Source organism: Neopelma chrysocephalum, unplaced genomic scaffold (genome assembly GCF_003984885.1).
Source record: "Neopelma chrysocephalum unplaced genomic scaffold, ASM398488v2 Primary Assembly neopelma1_146, whole genome shotgun sequence".
In the NCBI taxonomy this organism is placed as follows: domain Eukaryota; kingdom Metazoa; phylum Chordata; class Aves; order Passeriformes; family Pipridae; genus Neopelma; species Neopelma chrysocephalum.
Genome location: NW_020897808.1, coordinates 513549 through 536267, shown reverse-complemented (window position 1 = coordinate 536267; position 22719 = coordinate 513549).

The following is a 22719-nucleotide window of genomic DNA, read 5'->3' as shown; positions in this document are numbered from 1 at the left end:
TCTCCTTCTCCTACTCCTTCAGGCCTACATTTTTAGGAAGACTGAGGGGCAAAGAGGTTAAGATAACATCTCTGCTCCAGTAATGTTGCTCATCCCTAACCTTGACTATGCAGCAGTGAAGGTGAGGTGAAAACTTCATATCATGGGAAAGGTAAGTAGAAATCTGCTACCCCTTTGCACAGACTCAAACACATTCATCTCTGGATTAGACATGGTGAGTGTGCCATACCCAGGACAAATATCACCACACTTCCACATATCTCCTGAATTCTCACGGTAAAGTTGTGTGGCTGAAAAGTTATGGGAAACAAGGCTTCTTATTCCCTCCAGCAGGAGCTGATGGAATGTGCAGGTAATTGAATTCTGACTGTCCTAACCCAGTCTGGTCTCAAACTCTATCTGCAGAAGTTTTGCAGAGACAGTCTCCTTAGCATTTTTGGCTTTCACATACTCCAGACACCAGATAAGTAGCCATAGACTTTAATATGGATAACCTTAGTTGCTTCTGTGTTAGTCCATGGAGTTACACTTTCCTTTGGGTCACTTTAACCTGCTCCAGTGTGGGGTCATCTATGGGGTGCAGCCTGCCTCACCATGGTCTTCACCATGGGCTGCTCATGGAGCACCTTCTCCTCCTCCATCTTCACAGCTCTTGGTGTCTGCATAGTTTTTTCTCTCACTCCTCTTTCCCAGCTGCTGTCACACAGCAGTTTTCACCCTTTCTTAAATATATTTTTCACAGAGGCACTAGCACTGCTACTGATGAGCTCAGCTTTGGCCAGTGGCAGATCCCTCCTGGAGCCAGCTGGTGTTTGCTCTGTCCAACACTGGTTGCTTCTGGTGTCTTCTCACAGATACACATCACTCTGCTGGCCGGACACATGGCTGTGAAATAAGGCAAATGTTCTGCACGTGGCTATGTGGCTGGGCAGGCACATGCATGTAGTAGCTAGCCACACAGTCTCTAGATGTTTGGTGGTATGAGCACAAATATGAGTTCCCACTACTGCTCCTGTGAGAGTTGCACCTAAGGGTATTAACTGATTCAAAATCAGTAGGAATTTTGACCAAGGATATGTCAGAGCCTGTGCCTCAAATATTATTTTCTACACTGTTATTTTCTGTAGACAGTATTAATTCACTGTCTCATGGAAGCTCTGTGTACCTAAGCAGTAGATTGGATTCTGTCCCTTGCTAAGGTGATATTGAAGACTTTTTACAGTACCTTGACATTTTTTCAGCCTTAATAGATACCTTATGAGTTATTTCAGTCTTCTAATGCTCTGCCAGGATAAAGAGAATTTTCTTTCACTGTCTGGGCTTCTTCCCTTCACATCCTTTTCAAAGCAATCCTTACTCAATATATTGTTGGCACGTTGCATGTGTGAAAAAAGACAACCAAACACCCCACCCTCAGACATACAACCATTTCTAATGAGTGCCTCAATAACCTTACAGAGTTACATTTTTATGGAAGGGTGTGGAAAGTTCACTGTTATCAAGGAAGTAAGAACTGATGTCTGTTTGTGTTTGGAGAAGGATTTTCTTCTGGGCTCATGCCAAGCTATCTTCAACAGCAGCGAAAAATGTCACCATCACAATTGCGTGATTGTGATCCTTTATAATGGAATTGGCATAAACCCTCTAGAGACCCATTTCAAAGCACTACATTTTTATAAAATAATCTGATTTGGAGCTATCACTAACTGAGGAAAAACTACATAAAGATTAACACGACACCCTGTGTTAATGAACACTCCCATGGTCTGACTGGGAACAGTCAGCTAAATGCATTTGTCTCAACATTTTCCTACAGATCTGAGGGAAGCCAAGAAAGCAAGAAAGACTGAGCTCAGGGGAACACATTGTTTTGTAACTGAAGTCAGCAGAAGTTAATCTACTATCAAAGATCAGTTCTACATGAGCTCAGATGATAATTTCTTCTGAAGCAGTGTAGAATATTTTTTTAAAGATGAAGTTATGAGATGTTTCAAGGAACCATGTTTTTGAAAGCTTTCAGTCTTCATGGTTTCTGTCATGCTAGATTTGGATTTTGCAGCCTGTTAGAATGTAAAATATCATTTTCCCTGTCTTTAGCTCATTCCTGTACCACATCTAGTATCTATAAAGGCAATCTGATACTGAGTCTACAAACCTCAGGCTCAGCATTACAAACAATAACTTCAGAGAATGCAGGAAGCCGTCTCACAACATGATCTAACTACTTGCAACAGCATAGAGCAAACTTTCTACAATGCAACTGAGGTGCCCAAAAATATCATACTCCAGGGAAAAATAAGATAATTGGAAGATGCTAACAATGTCAAGATTTTAAAAAACAGGAACAACATTTCTATAACTACTTAACTGATTTCTTTGACACACATACTCACCTACTCCCTAAAGCCCCTACAATTGTCATCTAGTGACCAGCAGCAGACCCCAAACCTCTGCGTAGCTGTCAGTAGCTCTCCCCTCATCCATCTGATCCTTGATGCTGTTGGATTCTTCCTGCATGCAGAAATTAAGCCTCTCACAGGGTTATGCTGCATTTGAGGCAATGATCTGAACCAGACCCTGAGCCACACTGAAAGAACAGAGACCCTGAAGCTGAAGAGAGTAGGATCCTTTTTGTTCTACATTGGATTCAGCATCTTTCACTCAATTTGCAAAAAATGTTCCTGGAAAAAGGACCAAAGCTAGGCTTCATCCCTCCCAGGTTAACGTCCTCACCTTGTGTGTTCCTGCGTGCTTGCTCTTTGCCTGTTTGTTTGTCAAAATTATAGCTGTGTGAGACAAATATTTCTCAAAGATTAAAATTGCATTAGGGCCATTGTTGTTAATAGTTGTTTTGAAGGCAAAGAACCTCACTCCAAAAGCTTTTTGTGACTGAGAAAATTTTCTTATACTAAAACGAGCAGAACTGGAATCCCCTCTTTGAAGTATCATGGTGTAACACCTGCTGTATCAATGTGTGTCAAGACCAATCATTTTTCAAACAGATACTCAATGAAGAAGAGAGCACCAAGAGCCACGACTGCTTGAAGTGACAGACTTCAACTTCAGCATAGTCCTGATTTAATGCAAACATATTTCCTATTTCTGGCTGTCACCAATTCTTGTGGGAACAGGCTGGGATCATAGACACAGCATATAAAATCACAAGCCTCACCACAGTGACTAGAAAGATAACAAATCATCAGCATATCAGCAAAACTCATTAACACACAGGATCAAAGTTGCATTGTTTACATTCAGGGCAACTCAGCAGTGAGTCACTGTGAGTGTAGTGAATGAGGGTGAAGATGAGCGGCACCAGAAACTGATGGATTCGCCTCAACAGGCAAAATATTGGTTGTACAGTGGCAACGAGGAGAAATGACATAATGAGCAGAGATAGAATTTAAATTGAAAATAATTTTTTTATCAATACTAAGAAGACATGGTATACTCTGTTACTCATAGGTTTGAATTAGCAAACGGTTAATTTTATGTGGGTTTGCTGTGTACAGGTAGCTTTGCTACTGGCTGAGTGGCTCCATTTCTTTAGGGCTGAAGGAGAGATTTTCAAAAGAATACTTTTACGTGTGCCCTAGAAAACAATCAGATATGAAAAAGTTTTTGTCAGATACACTTGTCAGAAACTGCTTTGGAAAAAATTGACTTGTGGTATTTTACAGTACTTTTGAACATACTACCAGATGACAGAGTGAGATGGTTTTGTGTATTTAAATCATCATGAAAAATATCCTACAAAAATGTCATTTTGGATCAGTCTCAGAGTTAGTTGTGCTTTCCTCCTTTCTTATTTGGGGCAGACCTACTTCCTGATTCTCCATACAGGACCTTCCACTAGACTTTTTCGTCTTAGTCTATCAGACACAATTTTTTAAATCAAGAAATTAGCACATTACACTTAAAAATGCCAAAATAAGCTTCAGTTAAAAAGCTGTTTCTATTTTTTTATTACAGGAACAATTTAGCAAACCTGAGACAAATTTTGGAAACTTTTCAATATTGAAAAAAAAGATTAAATAAAAAAAAAGGAAAAAAAAGCTTGAACTGAAAAACTGAGCCCAGATCTAGTGTTTAAGTGCTCTGTTGGGTTGAAGCCAAGAAGGTATCATGCTGAAGGTCACATACAGAGGGGTAATACTATAGCTGAGTAAGGAATCAGACACATTCTCGTTGTCTGAATGCATGGACTTCTCTAAAACACTCTCTTTTGTCAAGTGCCTTTGCAGAGAGAGGGACAGTCAGGCTACATTTTGGTTGTACAGAAAGCCTGGACACAGCAATCATCAAGATGGGAAGAAGGAAGAGCCAGAAGGCAGTAAGGTTGCACACAGCAAGGAAATGGAGGCAAGAACTAGCACCCATTCTCCTTTGTCACTGTTCACCATGAGTTCTTAGAAATTTCTGCTTCAAAACTTAAGGGTATCAGTGACCAGAGCAGTATTGAGCACATAGCAAGGGCTCCCTAGGATGCAACTGGTAGCTGTCTCTCAGGACTGTGCAGTACAGGGGCTAGGTGTCCAGAGAAGTTAGTTCTGATCCAGGTTCTGATTCTGACTTCAAGCAGCTCTGCTGTTCTCTGCTACTTGGCATGTCCACTTGAATGAGTAGATTTTCAGGCTCAGTAATCTATCTGCATGGTTCAGGTCATCACTATTTCATCTAGTCACATGATTTTGGTAGGAATCAATAGGATCTCCACAGACTTCAGCACAGTCCTTCTCAGCACTGCTGGATGGAAAGGACAAGTGTCAGGGTCACAGAACTGCAGGTCAAGTAAGCAGGAGGATGGACTGCTGTAAGGGAGAGAAAAAAAAAAAGGAAGAATGTTTGTCCACAGAAAAACAAGAGCAGAGAGATGCCTGGGAGTTGAATTTTTTGTCTCCTCTCTGGATAAGGCTACCTTTCTCTCCTGAACACACACTGATTTTTGTTGTCAAATAGCCCTTAGCAAGTGTTATCCTGGAGCTGGTAAATTCTATTAGGAATTTTCCCCTTTTTATTTCAAAAAACTACTGACAGTTTCTTTCAGGTGCCAGAGTACATCAAATCCCATCCCTAGGATCATCAGCTAGCTCAAACTGGCAGGGAGTGAAAGGTTGTCATAAGGCATGATTAGAAATTCTGATAAAGATTTTTGGCATGCCATTCCTTTACATTCCACTTGCAATTAATTATGTCCAAGCCTACCAGATGTGGAGTACACTTTTGCAGGGTAGCATCGGCTTTTCTCTTGACATATTTACATTAAATTTAAGGGCTTTCCTTTTTTAAACAAGAAAAAGAGGATTGTTTGGGCCACAAGTGAGGCAAACAGTCTTTTTCAAAACGTGATATTCCCAAGTGTGTAGTCAAACAGTGAGAATGGTTGTCACGGTAACACAGTTCAGCTTCTGTTTCCCCAATTGGATGATGCAATACTGATTAATTATGCTCATGTTGGGATGGTTTATTTAATGGATTTATTTAAAAAAGCTGTTTTTCATGGACACTTGTATAGATTTTATCTATGACTAAGAAGTAGATCAAAAGGCATGTGAATAAGGTCAAAGCAAAATTTTATTCTCAATTTTTGAAAATATCACCAAATTTTTCTTCATTATTTCACCAGTTCACCCCAAGACAGAAGCCTCAAGTGAGATTCTCAAAATAATTTCCTATCGCTACTCAGCGTCTTACAGTTTGTTGTAAAACTTTTTTTTCTCTTACTTCAATCATATTTGGGATATTCCTAAAAGCATTTCAGTATGACCCTGGGAAAAATCTCTGTAGACAGTGGTGAGAGTTTGCTCTGGGCTCATCCTGAAGACTACTTTTAGTTGTGTGTGATATCATTTCATCTTAGAGAACCAAAGTTAGTCATCTTCAGTTTACTTCTACACTGTAAGTTATGCTTTATCAGTACATGAGTCTAAGAGTCACTAGACTCCAGCAGTCCCCACATGAATAATGAGTCCCACATATATTTAAAGAAATTCAAAAGATCTCCAAATGCAGAGGGGCCTCTTGGCATGAATCCAACAACAGACATCTAAGTACTTCAGAAAACACCACCTGGCACATACTGTACAGTTTCAGGAGCCCAAAGTCTTCACAAAGTGAACAATTTCAAGTATCTTATGTTCTCTTCAATAATGAAGTCTATGTCCATTAATCCACGACCTTCGCAGCAACTCATCCTCAATTGTAGTTACTCCTATTGCGTTATCTTACATTTTTGCACTTAGTTCCGCCTTACTTGCTTGATACTAACATCTCGACCACCAAATAACTCAGGTCAGAAGGACTCTCTGGAGGCCTTGAGTTCAACTTACTCAAAGCACAGCTTTTCCAGAGATTTTCCAGCCTTTCCTTCTCTTGCAGAGATTAGTTTCAAAACTTTCCAACAATGGAGACTTCACAGTCTGCTCCAGTGCTCTGCTGCTCTCACTGCAAGGACCTTTCTGTTATATCTATTAATTATTAGACTGTGCTGCAATGTATAAAGCATTGCTTCCTATGCTGCGTACCTCCAAGAAGAGTTTGGCTTCATTTTCTGTGTCAAGTGAAAACTGAGTGTTCATCTGATTAGAATCTCCTTCCCTACCACGTCTTCGCTATGATGTTTTCGCAGACATTTTGAAAATTGAGGTATTATTAATGGTATTATTAACATTCAATGTAGTAGTGACACTGCAGAAAGACAGTCTTCTCCCTTAACAGCAAATCTAAACACAGGGGTTTTTTACAACATTTATCCCACAGAGAACTTTTATTTCTTCCTGGGATCACAATAAAAGAACTACTTGAAGTTTTCTGCTTCACAGTAAAAATATTCCTAAATATAAATATATGCATAAGATAAGCATTCATGCTGACACAAGTGGGTTTTTCAAGGTATCTTATTAAATCTAAGCATGTGTTTAACTTTTATCTGACCAGAAGCAGCTTCCTAAATTTTTATTTATTTTTTTTCTACTAATTACTTCTTGCAATTCAGTTCATAAGTACCTAATGGAAATCTTTAAGAAGTGACCTGATTTTGCTAAGGTGGAATATCCTGAACCACACACTGCCACTCTGCTTTTCTGAAAAATGTATCTTGTGTTATGAATGTGTATCAGAAAGAAAGTACAGCCAAGGCTTGTGGCCTTACACGTCATTTTTGCATGTTTTTTGCTTCCTAATGTCTAAAATCATGCAGCCTTCAGTATGATCTTAAAGTTGGGAAGAGAGGAATAGCTGCACAAGTTTAAGAGTGAAGTTTTCATCAAATCCCCTCAGCAAAACTGTTCATTTGAAATGTGATTATGAAAAGAAAATTGAGTTTTGGGCTTGTTTTTTTGTTTGATTGGTTGGTTATTTTGGTTTTGTTTTTTTACTACTTGGGTTTTCCAGGAAGGTCTTTCTGTACTGAGTGTACAGTGAGATCAGGTATGGCAGCTGTGAATGACAAGCTTTAGAGGTGCAGCACAAAGTGTGTCAAGGCAAATGTGGGTGATCTTGGGATCAGCCTGTGCCTTTGAAAATCCAACTGGCAAATAGCTGCACTTCACATCCTGGGTGGGCTCCTACTTTATCTCACTTTGCTTACAGAGTGGCTAACTGGAAAGTTTATACGTAAAGCCTACTGGATAAAGAGTCTTTCACACTGCAATCATCAGAACAAACTATTTTTCATCCACTATAGGAGAGTGAATTAAAAGGTACTGCGGAACTGGCTCTTCCATTTTACATGTAGAGAAAAGAGCCTAGCTCACACTGAAGTGGTTATGAATATGAATTTTATGGACCATATTTACAGTCTAACTGTAGTCACACATACACAATTTCATATATGCATCTCTGTAGGGTTTGTATAGGTTTAACTAGACCTGCTCCTCACCTGGAATGAACTGAGCTAACCAGACTGAAGGACACGCGATTTGTAGACAATTGAAAGTCTGGCCTTTTCTGCTTAGAAGTAAGGAAAGATATATACTCCCCCCAAAAGGGAAACCCAACAAAGTAAGCTGTAACCACCAGGTTGATTAAAATATTATGTCTTGGAAAACTGCAAGAAATTTGGAGCCCCAAACACACTAGAAATTTTCCCTTTGAAACTAAGTTTCCCTTTGTTTTATACCTAGTGGGTTGGTATTCAAAGTTTTAAGTCAAAACATTTTCAATACTGATCACTAATGTTACCCAGACTCCTTTGGAAATTGTCTATCTCTTCCTTTAGACTCTATATACTGTTCTGAAACTAAAACCTAGTGAATACAGCCACAGTCCAGTTCACTTTGACTCTCAGTTTTTGCGAGCGGAAACTCCAACAAACCACGGCAAGTTCCCTGGCTGGCATAGACACTCTCATTTTCCCTACTGTGTTTTGGGTTGAAATGGAAAACTTCATATTGACATCACATTTGTGCAGGATCTCTTCATTATGAACGATCCTAGAGGCTGCACCAATTGCTCCTCTATCTGCTAGATGCCAGTGGCAGCACTGATTTGCTAGTGCCTTCTCTGAAGTGCTGTGATCAAGGCATCAAGTCTTGTAATCACTTAGAGCGTACAATGCCATTACCTTATCTTTGGAACATGCATATTCCCATGAGAAGCCTTTGTTTTGTGCTGTTAATTATTGTTAACAATGATCTGCAGATGACTCTCCCTTTTTACAATTTCTTTCTTTGTATTCTTTTTTTTTTTGAAGCTGCCAGACACATTTGGTTTAAAATTGATACATATTCCAATACTGATCAAACACAGCTTTGATTTTCCTTTGTTCCCTTCTTCTCTCTATCACTGGTTCAGTTACATTTCAGGAATGATGAATAAGGCTGACTGGGAACTAATTATAAAAATGCAAGTTGGAAGAAATACAATTTGTACCATTGTCCTTTATCTTTCAAGCAGCTAAAATGATCACTAATATTTCATAAATGAAAGGGAAAAATTAAGATACAACTGTTAGAATTGGGCTGTATTATAAATAATGGTTACTAGGGAGATTTCAAGAGAGCTTAATTTGGGAACACAAGAGTCTTTGAGAGGAACTGAGCTCTGTGCTCCTAAATCCCCCTGTGATAGCTTTTGAAAAATATTCCCTTAAGTCATTAGATCACTTCAAAAAGTACAGTAGAAACATAGAGGGCAGTATCTTGCTAAGCCATAAGTCTGACCTGATTCCTAAGTGACCAGGGCTTGCAAACTGTTGCCTTTTTATTTTAGCATGATGCAACACGCTACAGACATGCCTGTCCCTCACTTATACAGCTACTTTTCCAGAACATATTCTTTTTCTGGAGGCCTTTCTGTTTCTCTGTGCAGTTGCTCCTCTTACTTCCTTTTCTTCCAGTCCAGGTCCTGCCAGTGCCTCCCAATTTGCCCTGGTCCCTCCACAGCTCCCTTAGTACCCACCTCACATTCTGCTTTACTCCTGCCTCTTTTTCCAGCTGTACCAGCAGGAGGTCCAGCATAAGAGACCCAGCAAAATTAATTCATTTGGGACCTACTTTCAGGTCTTTTCCTCCAGTGCTGGAGTGTTTCAAGTGGTGAGTCGCTATTTCAGCCAAAAAACAGTGCCACCAGAAAACAGTGTTCCTACAGATTTTGGCTCTTATGATGCATCATTATTGATTTCTCTGCTGCTTCATGTTGATTCATTTCAACTGAAATGTGTATTTTTGATATAAAGTAATTCACTGTTGCCTCTATTTTAGATCCATAATTTGAGAAAATGGCTTGAAGTAATGAAAGACACTTTTGAAAGCCAAGGTTGCTTTCAGTCTAAGAAGGCTTGGAGAGGATTTCTTTGCCTCATGGCAGTCACTGTCAGTTCATCAGTAGGAAAATTTTCTTTCCTCAGATGATAGCAAAGGTATACCACAGCCCATGACTACAGCTGCAGGATCAATGCCTGCCCTCCATGCTATGCCCATCAGAGATGTTCACAGCCCATCCACAGCACAGCCCCACCCTTCATCACACTCTGCATCTCTAGTCTGTGCTAGTGCTGACCAAAGACCTCCAGATCCCGAGAGGACCCAAAAGAGATATTGTATGGAGGAATATCAGAAGAAATCAAACATACAGCAACATTTCTGTCATACATTTCCCAAACTCCAGCTTCCTGAGCTGGATGTTGTTTTTATGCCTAAGAAAGCCTCATAGTGTAGTTATCTTCATTAACTTTTTCTGTCTCCAGGAAAAAATTCCTTAAAAGATTTGCAGCCAAGCTTTGGCCAGGAGTGCCACACATGAGAACTGCCTCTTGTTTTTAATCCATCTCCTGCTATTTTTGTCTGACACTCCTCATTTCTCTCCTAAGAGACATAGTGAGTACTCATTTCCCTCTCCACCTACTTCAGGGGCACTTAAGGAATGTCCAGGAGCATAAGGAGAAACATTTTAAAAACTCATAAATTAAGAAAACTGAGAATCCTTTAAAACAAGAAAACAAAATTTTCTCAGTTTCACACATACTTCAAATGAACAGTGTGATGATGAAAGAACAGTCTCTTGAGTTGGAGAGGAGTTGTAATCCTGCACATCTAGGAGCAGGCTGCACTTAGCTTTAAATGAGACTCTCTGGAAGGGTCTATGGATGATGAACATTACCAAAGCCCCTGCATACTGTTTGTGAGTTTTCACGTACATTAAAAAGTGATAAGTTGGCCGCCTACTGTTCATATTTTTGCATCAGATGGTTTTGTCTCACATCAAGAGAAACTAAATGGTTTTAGTTTAAAACAGATGGCAAACTGTTGGCAGGAGCTTTCAGAGGCATCAACAATTGTAAAGTAAAGTAGGACTCATAGGACAGATGAGAAATTAAATACCCAGTGCTAGAAAGTGACCTGAAATTAAATCCAAGGTATAGGCCATCACACAGCAGGATGCTGAAAACTTTCCTACAGATCTGCATTCTGCAACTAGCTCCTGCCTCTTTCAAGGACAGAGCAAAAGCCCCAATTTGAAACAAGATTGCCTTTTGGAGAAAAGAAAATTCGCATCCAAGTCTGTATCAGGCTATTTGCATGTTTCTCACAGACTGTTTCAGACAGAGTTCCTGTCTGTTCTGAGCCAGGTGAGAAAAACTCCTTGGTACAACAGAACAGCAGAAACAAAACATCGCAAAAGCAATTTTTAGTAAAAAAGACAGTCTGTCAGCCTATCAAACACAACCATACACAAGATATTCCTGAAAAACACGCACATCTATGCTGTGACTTGCAGGTCACCTGCCTGAAATCCTGAGTTAAGCATCTGGCTTAGGAAATACTGCTGTTGGAATACACTGGCAAGTCAGTAGGCACAAACATTCTGAGGGGTTATCACAACTGGCAAGACTGAAAGCTTTGCATTTCACCTTGCCTCAATGCAGTGTCCTGGGCATGGGGGCTGTTCTTCCTCTGGTGTAGGAGCTGCTACTGGAATGAAGAGCAATCCCCTGTAACAGGAAGCCTGCCTACAGGCTATCCCTGCTGCAGGAGATGAGTCTGAAAGCTGCCACATGAATATTCTTGCTGCTTAGAAATGGAAGCACAGGCCAAGGGCTGTTTAATTCAGTCTTGAGAAAGCAAGTCAGCCAGACAGGCAGAGTGACAGCTGCTATATGCCAGTTGAAGCTGGCCCCACAAGCTTTTGTCACAGAAGAACACTGTTCCTACATGCCAGCTAACTCATCCCTATCATTAAAATCATTGTCAATCAACCATCATCCCTAACCGCCCTTCTAGCATCCCTATTTATCCCTTCATGACACCCTGAACTTCTGATCATCCTGAGCTGTAGTTCTCATCCTTCTAGGAGTCCTGAATAACTTCAAGAAGACACTAATTTTGAGGAAATCCAAAATAAAAGCTGGACCTTTACTCCTTCCATAGACACTGACAAGTTAAAAATTCCTTTGTGTCACATGTAAGGTTTTTTAATACTTTCAAAAATTCCCAGGACTTCAAGGCTTCTCTTACTCAAGAAGACAGAAATTTTCTTCTGCATAGATGTATTTTAATTATTACCTAGCTAGTAAAAGTAGAGAAGGAGAAAGACAGTCCTTCCTGAAAAGGGTATGTGTGCATTCAGTTTCTCCCAGGATCAGTCAGTCCCTTTTCCTTACACTTTATCATAACTCTCTAGTGAGTCAACATTCTTCTGCTGATGAGCTTAAGATGATCCAAATGCTTTTGAAACCAGGCATGTTTTTCTTACACTGTTTGTCTCTCCATGCATAGATCTTTTCATAGCCTCCTGGACCCCTTTATACAGCACCCAGGTCTTCTCGAATTCTTTAAAGAAGAGTCATGATTAAGTCAAATCAGCACTTTGTTTTCCATTTTCATGTGAATGATTATGTGCCACTGGTTTAACTGATTTGGCTATTATTTTTTTATGCATCACTGTGATGAAATTTTATTATGACTCAAAAATGTTGCACTTAAGACAATGTTGACATAACATTTTGATTTTTCACATTCTTTTGTATCCAAGGTTGTTAGATATAAGTCATCTACCTGGACTTGTGTGAAGCATTTGACACTGTCCTGCATAACATTCTTGTCTCTAAACTGGAGAGATGTGGATTTGATGGATAGACCCCTCAACGGATAAGGAATTGGCTAGGTGGCTGCACTCAGAATTGCTGCAGTCAATGGTTCAATGTCCCAGTGGAGGCCAGTGACAAGTGGTGTTCCTCAGAGGTTGGTATTGGGACCAGCACTGTTTAATGTCTTTGTCAATGACATGGATGCTAAGGTTAAGTGCACCCTCAGCAAGTTTGTTGATAATACCAAACACAGTGGTGTGGTCGACACAGTGGAGGGAAGGGATGCTATCCAGAAGGACCTCAACAGGCTTCAGAGGTGGGCCTGTGCAAACCTCATGAAGTTCAACAAGGCCAAGTGCAATGTCCTGCATATGGGTCAGACCAATCCCAAGCACAAATGTAGGTTGCGCTGAGAATGGACTGAGATCAGGCCTGAGGAGAAGGACTTGAGGGTGCTGGTAGATGAGGAGCTCAGCATGTTGAGGCAATGTGTGCTTGCAGATGAGAAACCCAGCTGTATCCTGGGCTGCATCAAAAGCAGTGTGACCATTCCACTCCGCTCTGATGGGACTCCGCCTGGAGTACCACATCCACTTCTAGAGTCCTCAGCACTAGAAAGTGTGGTAGATTGAACTTGGCTGAATGCCAAGTGCCTACCAAGCTGCTCTATCACCCTCATTCTCAGCTCGACAGGGAGAGAAAACAAGGTGGAAAACAACTAATAGGTTGAGATAAGGCAGTTTACTAAAGGAAAAGCAAAAGGTTGCATGCACACAAGCAAAGGAAAAAAAATCCAAATATTTTATTCTCTACTTTCCACCAGCAAGCAATCTCCAGACACTTACTGTGAAGCAGGGCTCCATCACACATAACAATTTTTCAGGAAGGCAAATATAAATAACAAATGCCCCTCCTCTTCCTCCTCCTTATCTTAGCTTTTATATCTGAGCTGACATCATCTGGTATGGAAGATCCCTGTTTTCAGCTTGGAGTCAGCTGTGCTCGTTGTGTCCCCTCCTGAAGCTTTGACTGCCCCCAGTCTATTGATGGAATGCTGGAGAGACAGCCCTGATGCTGTGCCAGCTCTGCTCAGCAGTAGCCAAAATGCTGGTGTGTTATCCACACCTTTCTAGCTACCAATGCAAAACACAGCATTGTGAAGGCTGTTATGGGAAAATGAATTCCATCTCAGCAGACCCAATACAGAAAGACATAGACCTCTTGGATAGAGTCTACAGGAGATGCACAAAGGTGATAAGAGGGCTGGAGCACCTCTTCTGTGAGGACAGGTTGAGAACTGGGCTTTTTTACCCTGGAGAAGAGGTGGCTTCAGGGAGACCTTATAGCAGCCTTCTAGTCCCTAAATGGGGCCTCGAGGATGGGGAGGGCCTCTTTTTGAGGGAGTGTAGCCATAGGACAAGGGGTAATGGCTTTAAACTAAAAGAGGGCAGGTTTAGATTAGATATTAGGAAAAAATTCTTTATTGTGACAGTGGTTAGGCACTGGCACAAGTTGCTTGGAGAAGTTGTGGATGCCCCACCCTTGGAAGTGTTCAAGGCCAGGTCGGATGAGACTTTGAGCAACCTAATCTAGTAGAAGGTGTCCCTGACCATGGCAGGGGGTTGGAAGTAGATCTTTGAAGGTCCTGTCCAACCCAAACTATTCAATGATTCTATGATATACATGCACTAGTACACTGCTGAATCTTTCAGTCTCTAATAGAAAAATGCTTCAGTCTTAAAACTTTGCTCTTTTATGTTCTTGCTCTCCCTTTTCCTCACACAGTCATCTCCAAAATACAACGCTGCTTGTATCTGCATCTCTGGTATCCTACTGCTGGAAGCAATTACATGCAGTAAAAAAACATCTTTTCTTCTTGTACAGACATGCTGACATTTGCTCGAAACTCTCACATGTTCATACAGACAATGAGGAAGCAGCAGAACCACAAAACCTGATATAATAAAACCAAATTGAAAAAAAATGAGATTAAAATAATCCTCTTCTCTATATAGTTCCTGAGATGGTCTTCCGTTTTCATCTCTCTTTCCTCTTTGTTCCCAAATTGACTCCAGTGAACACCAGTCACCTCAACCTGTTTGGAGAATTGTTCAACCAGACTTGTCCTCTCTGAATTGTACACTTGGAGCCTTTCCATATTTGGTGAGAGTATAGAACAGAAGAACCTATCTCCCAAAAAGCATAATCTTCTCTCCACATACTGATCCAAGAAAGTAGGACTCCAGAAGCCAGTGCTTACTGCTGATGTCAGAACTTCCTTTACAGTGACTTCTCCTTTACAGAGAGCAGAAATAAGACCATGACTTCTTGCCAGATAGTCAAATTCACAGAGAACTGAAGGCTGTCTACCACTCTTTTGGACAGGTAAAGGTGCAGACCTAGGACCTAGAGAGAAATCACAAGTGATTTCACCAAAAAAAATAATATTTTTTCCCCCTGTTTAAGGGGGAAGGTAGCTCTCACAGTGCACATACAATAAAGCAGCTTGATCTGGCCTGTGCTACAAACGATCTTGACGGTTCCCAAACCCTCTTGGAACAGCAAAATTTAAAGCAAGCTCTCTAACCTAACATCAGACTGAGCCTACAAAAGGATGTGGATCCTGCTCAGTTTCCAAACCAAGACAGTTTAAACCTGGGGTTCCTTAAAGCACTCTGGAACCCCAGTGATTTTGACCTGAACTTTCAGGATACAAAAGAAATTAAGGACAAATCCAGTTTGCAGAATGAATTTTAGTGTGATTATGACTTTACCAAGTTCAGCTTACCACATTCAGGGTGCAACCTGGGCTACAGACTCTTAATTGCCTGCCTTGGGGACAAAGGCAGGCTTCGGATAAATCACAGTGAAATAGAACAGAGGATTCTGGGGCAGGGGAATGCTAGTGGAATTAATACATGTACACTGTCCCTGCAATTAAAAGCAGCCTACATGTACACTGTCCCAGCAATTAAAAACAGCCATCCTCCTCCAGAATGCATGACCGCCTTATCCAGGCATTAGTGCATCCTTCAGAAGAGGTATCACCCCTATTTTTGCAGAAGGAGCACTGATATGAGCATATACCAGGTCCATACAGGAGGCAGCTGATTCAGAGGGGTGTAAACTGTGCTAAATTCTCACATAAAGTCAGAAAAACATGAATTTTATTTCTAAGGATTTATGACACTGCCATCACAACACCCTGAAGCACACTGTATGTACACAGCAAAACACACCCTCTTTAACTACCATCAGGTGTTTCCTTTTAATTGGTAGTCTGCAGAATTCTGGTATATGGATTGCCTCTGCACAAATGAGTTTGGATCTCACTGAATTTTGTGTTTTTCCTCAAATACCTGGAGGCAACCTGGCATGGACACCCTGCGGTATGAATTAATATCTATTATCCCTATCACTCTATTTGATTCAGCCAGCAGAACATCTAAGTAAAAAGGTTTCTTTGGAGTTTTGAGCCTGTCTAAATGCTGCAGGTACTTTCAGTATTTTTTTTCTCCATGAAAAAAATGCATCCTCAAATGATAAATCATTGTGAAAAGTAAGCAAACAGCAGATCCACCTTTGTTCATTAAGAAACAGTGTTGCCTGGGAACACAGGATATGCCAGACTGCATTTATCTAGCTTAGTTCTTTCTTTTTAAGAACAGCCATCACTAGATACTTCAGATAGGGGTGGGAAGAACTAATGCAGGTAAAGGCAGGCAAATTTGCCTACACATTGATGCTCCCTGATCCAACAGATCTACTATATTGCCCCCCCTATGAGGGCTGAAAACTGTATCCTGTCCTACCAAGTGGAAACAATAGGGTGGGAAACATGGCACAAAGGCAAATGTCATAGAATTATTAATGCTGGAAAAGACCTCCAAGATTCTTGAGCAAACTTTGACTGAACATCACTACATCAACTAAATCAGAATTGTAAGTGCCATGTTGAGTTGTTTCTTGAACAGTTCCAGGGCTGGTTACTCCACCACCTCCCTGGGTAGCCTGTTCCAGTACTTGGCAACCTTTTCAGTGAAGAAATTCTTCCTGAGTTCCAAAGTGAACCTCACTGGTGCAGCTTGAGGCCATTTCTTCTGGTCCTGTCACTAGTTGCCTGGGAGAAGAGACCGACCCCCACCTGGCTGCAACCTCCTTTCAGGCAGTTGTAGAGAGTGATGAGGCCTCTCCTGACCACTCCCAGACAGGAGGACAAGACATGCCATGGGGAAAGGGGGAACCACAGCCAATCTCTCAAAGACCCCAGAGCGTGGTGATTAGATTTCATTCACACAACTGGAACTACCAGAACTTTGTCTGCTGCTGCAGGATGATTTGGAGAGTTCCTTGGCTGAAGCCTTGTTGTTCCACTCCTGAACCAGAATGAGCTGAGCACCATCGTGTAAAGAGCAGTCTCTCTGCTTTAGCAAGAGAGGCAAAAAGACTATATATCTTCATTGCTGGCAGAGACAACAGGAATGATATAGAATGAAATGTTTCAGGGCTTAGTGATTAGTAATGAAGCTTATGTGTTCATCACATATTAAAGTAGTAGTTCCACACAAGAATAATTATGGCATGAAGAAAATTACTAGATGGAGGAGAGAGAGATCAAAAGCCAGGCTATCACAAATCCTGAGATTGCTGAGAAATCAGGCCACCTTGGATTAGAAAAAAAATTAAAAGAAAAAAAAGAAAACCCCCCAGGATCTTGCTTTATTTCATGTCTTTAGAGGTTCAGGTTGTCAAGTTATTCATAATCATAACTAAACATAACAACTTTCCAAATCGCCATCTATCCAGCAGTTCAAACATAAGACAAAGAGGCTGTGAGCATCACATTACTGAAAAAAACACAAAGCAAAAGAATTTTCTCTTTGATGAGAGGAAATGTTCTGAAAAAGTGGTCATTGCAACACTGATTTTTCATTCTGAAGAAGTTTCTCATTTGAATTCCTTGCTATCTTTGAGATACCTGCTTTGCTGCATATGTTTTACTATAGTAAAACAGTCAAGAAAGATGAAATGAAAAGCAACATCAGGAGACAGTCTTTCCTGTATGTGGTTCACACTTCGCTGGAAAAGAGAATTCATTTCATGTCAGGAAAGGGCATGCAATCAGCCCCAAGAGCATTTAAGAAGGCAGAGCATAGAAAACAGCTAGGGGTCTAACAGCCTGTAGGCCCTGTCAGCATTGATTATCCATAAAGAAGATGTGATAATATAAGAGGCTGCAGTGTGCAAACCACCTCTATTTTCTTGATTACAGTATTTACTAAAATACTTGGTTAGAGAGAAAGGCAATGGAAATTGAGCTAGGACTGAAAAGACTACTCAACCTTTTTATTTTTTGTGGAAGCAAAAATTTGAACAAAAATGATAAGACACAGAAAGCTGTAATTTATCTTGAGCTCATCAACTGAACAGCAATTGCTTAAGAAGTAGATGACATATACTTTCATAAGGGATAGTATAATCCTGGAACATGAACTTTACACCACTGCAAAATTTACTTATCTATATGATGTGCCAAAGAGTCAGTCTCTCTAACCCAAGCTCAGGACTTCAAGTTTTACTTGACCACACAGTTAGAAAAATACACACAAAACCCTGTTGGTGAAAAAGCCTATTCATGGGAAATTGTCAACAACTGTTATTTACCTGGGTATGGGCCTTGAGCTTTCTATTGTACTTATGAGCTCACCTTTCTACTCAGGGTTTCTCACAGGGCAATGCTCTCTAGGTCTGATGATCTGGTAAAGTCAGGGATGTGAAACAAGCAGCTGATCTAAAACAAAATAGTTTCATGGCTGGCAAAAATTACTTTTGAATGGTTCAGAAAATCAGAATCGGTTAAATATGATCAGAAACATTCTCCAGCTGACCTCAAAGAAGGATTTTTTTTTTTTAAGGGATTTCTGTACTTATTTTCCATTTAACATAGTGTTTGAACCAGGTAGCCAGCAGTGGATTTGTAATCATGGCCTTATTCCTGGCACAAACTCCTCAGAATCAGGACAGGATCTTGCTAGGTCATGCAGCACCACACTGCTCTCTCTCAGCTGATTGGACCTGATCTGAGCTTTCAGAGCCAAACTATTTGAACTGGGTTAGTGCATTTTTGTCATGTGACTGCTGTATTTCTGGTCTGAGGAGGAAGACTGCCTGTGCTTTAGTCCTCAGCTAAACCTTGCAAAGGCTTTCCTTCAGACATGAGGAGCTCAAGGAAGTACCCTGCTCACATGGCACAGCTGAAGCTGAAAGATTATGTTTGCCCACAGCCATACGCTTTAGCAAAACATGAACATAAGGGATAAGATCATCAGCTACTGTGGACAAGCTGTTGAGGATCTCCTCCTGTCTTCACAGAGAGTTGAGAGCCAGGCAGTCCCTTGAGGACACTTCAGCTGCTTAACACAGCACTGCTGCACCAATTAAATTCCCTGCACAGATGCTGAAACCACCAGAGTTGCTTAAAAACTCTAATCAACACCACAGTAGTGATATTAAAATGGTAATGATAGTGCCTCTGTGTGTGTGTGTATTTGACAGAATGAGTCCCTCAAGAACCAGAGTCACTTTGGGTCTCTGAGACCCAAAAAGTTCTGCATGTAGCAGGGGGTTGTTTCTTTCCCTTTGCTGAGTGGCTTGAAAGCCACAAACAGAATCTGCAAAAGCCTTGGCAGAGTAAATATTGTAGGATATAATATTCTCAAAGCACTTCTCATCTGCAGTAGTTATGCCAGTGGCTAATGGTACATTAGTTGAGTGCATTCGAGGAGATATGTACTACACATCTAAGTGGTTTGAAAGCAGGAAAATGTTTTGCAGGACTGGATGTGCTAAGTACAGAGTAACTCAACAAAGCTGGGACTTACCCAGGAACCACAGGCCTTCTTTAAGTGAAACAAAGTCAAATGACTGTCATTCAACACTGGAAACTCTTGGATTTTGAGGGATTGGTTTGTTTGGTTACAGTTTGGCAAAACTATTTCTCAGGGGAACACATCTAACCTCTGCCATAGTTTGGGACTGAAAAGAAATTCTCTTTACCATAAAATGGCTCAAAAAAATTTTGAACTTTGTAGTGTTAATTCTTGGAAACATTTAAGCAACCTTTCAATAAGACTATGAGCTGCTTCAAAGTAGCAAAAACTCCATTTAGAAGCACACTGAGTGAAGCATTGCAAGTCCAGAAGTTTGATATTAAGTAATCAAATAATAACTGACACTGCCAGCAATCTTATTTTTCTGCTACTTTCTTTCTACAGTAAACATTATTCTTTAGGATCCTGTTTCCAAAACAGAAGTGCCATTTTTGCTCCATTTGTTTGGGTGTTGCTGGGTACCTCACAAGCCTATTTTCAAGTGGAAACTCCTGTGTCAGATCCTGATGGTCTAGGCTTGCAATGCACACCCCTAAGTTGGCCAGATGCTATGGGAAGAAAGGGAGGTCTGAGGTATCCAGTTCTAGCCCTCCAGATCAAGCACAACATGATGTGAGACAACAAAGAAAGAACTCGCATCCACCTGGCTGAGGAAAAGCTGCAAAGCTTTAGAGAGCTGACTTATGCAGAAAACACTACCCAAGGTAACCTGGGAATGCCAGGGGACCCCAGTTACAGACCTAAGCTTCAGATGCACATGATGTTCCTCACTTCATATCCTGGTGACATGACTTTATGTGCCACTAAATTAATCCCATTTCATGTTACAGAATTGTTGCGAAGCTGAACATACCATCCTATTTATATTTGTTCATGACCCATTTCAAAATCAAGATGTGTTTTAAGTACTTTTTACACCCATTACTTTTTATTATGCGATGGTGCTCATTAGGATAGCACTGAGTTTTATGGTGATGCATCACTCAATGAAAACACTCTTTTGTTATTATATCATCCCCTTGAACAAAAAGCACTCCACTGTATTACACGTCACCACTCCCCTGCAAACACCGTTTTGTACCCACAGTCAAATTCTTGGCAAGAAGGTTAGGCTTTCTATTATGGTCTTCTCAATCATTGAAAAAAACCTATTATATTCACTTAAAAATCACATTCTCCCCTTTCATGGTTGATTCTATGATTCTATGATTTTCTTCAATTAAATGATTTTTTCATATTTAAAGAGAAATTAAAAAAATAAGATGAATCAATAAAAAGTATCAAGAAGGAGTAACAGACGAATATGAACAGACAAATTCTGTTTACTTGCTTTTCATGGGACCAGATTGTACATGCAAGTACTCCTATGAGAGCATTGTCAGAAAGTCTGGTTCAGAGAAGAGGGTGGCAGTATTAGCAGTTCAGCTCACTTGAAATGCTGAAGCAAAACTGTTCTTTCTAGATTAGTACCAACCAGCATGAAACCTAACACTGTCATTTCCAAAACACCATTTTCAATATTCCAGCATCTGCCATCTCTGTCTCTTAACAAGCACTGAGGCACTTGTTTACAGAACAGAAATCCTATTATTCCAGGCAGCCCCTGCATCTGCCTTTTCTGATGGTTTCACTGTAAGGACACATATTTTCTGATTCATCATTTATGTGCAAGAACCCTTTAAAAGCTTCTTGTGTTTCCCTACCTGTACTAACATACAGATAGCAATGAGGTGGTATTTCTCAACAGTTTAATTATACCTTTTCCATCACGTTGGACTAAGGCAGGAAGGTTTAATCTTAACAAATGTTTCTAATAGTGTAGAGACCGGGAGCAATGTTTCTACTAACAATTTTGATTAATTTATTTTATTCTTAGAGAATGAGGCAATTTTTATTGCTCTATGTTCACGTCCTTGTTTTTTCTCCCAAAAAATCCAGCAGACAAAGATACTTAAGAAAAAAAGATTTCATTTGGCACACCTTTTTCAAGTATAAACAACATATTTTTCATAGGAATATACAAAAGTAATAAATAGTTATCATCTTCTTGAACCAGCATTACTGAACACACAAATTTTAGCATTCCCACTGCACAGTTACACAAAGAAATAAGCTCGGTGTTTTCTGAAAACAGAACAAAACTTCCAAGGTCCCTTTGAAATTTTTCCTTCTTTATTCATCTTAGTAATCAAATTTTTCAGATAAACTCAGCACATGGCAGCCAACAACCAAAACCTAAAGAGCACTTAAGCAAACAGAACAGGTATCAGTCACATTCCATGTATGCACTTCTCCACTGGAGAGTTATTTCTCCTCAATAGGGGTTTGTTACAGTGGACATTTTTTTCTTTGTTCAGTTCTCTATTCAGCAGAAGAAATAAGGTTGCATGATCAATGTGCTGATTCTTTCTGTGATTTCTTTCCAACTTCAAGTAGAGAAAATAATAATTGCAAGCACATTACCTGTAGAAATTTCATTCTCATTTATTCAGACTAATGAATGAACCACACAAACAAGAGCTTCTCCCTCACCAGTAATAACAGAACTAAGAACAAAAAAATTACTGGATTAAGCGATTATAGGAAGCTGAGTAACTTTAAAAGTGAAAAAAAATTCCAAACTGGTAGAAAGAAAATTGGTTAGGAAAGGTTCAACAAGATGCCTTCAAGAAAAAGCAGATAAAGAAGAAGCAATAGTGTGTAAGACCTGTGGGAAAGCAATTAAGATATTTGTGTTGATAGCCACAATGCCTAGATGCCTGTAAATTATCTGAATCAGTAGTCTCCTTTAAGGAAATTGTACTAGAAGGGACTTGCTTGTGCCTCATTGTGTTTATCTGGCTTTCTTGCCCATATTCCCTTCTCTCTTTCTTTTTTTTTTTTTGGAGCTGGGTAGTGTAACTACAGACCCCAATCACAAACGCTAATATAGATGCAGTTATTAACTCTTTTTCTCCCCACCTTTTCTTTTCACCCTGTGTTAATCCTTGTGCAAGTACATTTCCTCTTAATTTAAATTCACTCAACACTATTTTCCTGGCTGAATAGCAGTCTAAAAAACCAAACAAACTCCTTCCCCCCAAACAGTATAACAGTAGTATTTTACAAGTACAAAACTCTTATCGCATCAAGTTTCCATTAAGTTTACCAAAAATCACAGTTTGATAAAAGCAACTGAAATACTAAACATGTAGACATTTAGAATTTAATTTCTCATAACATTCACCATATTTACCAACTTCCAAGAAGGTAAACACCCATAAAAACTTTTTTGGCCAAAGATAGCTACAAGCTTTGAAAAAT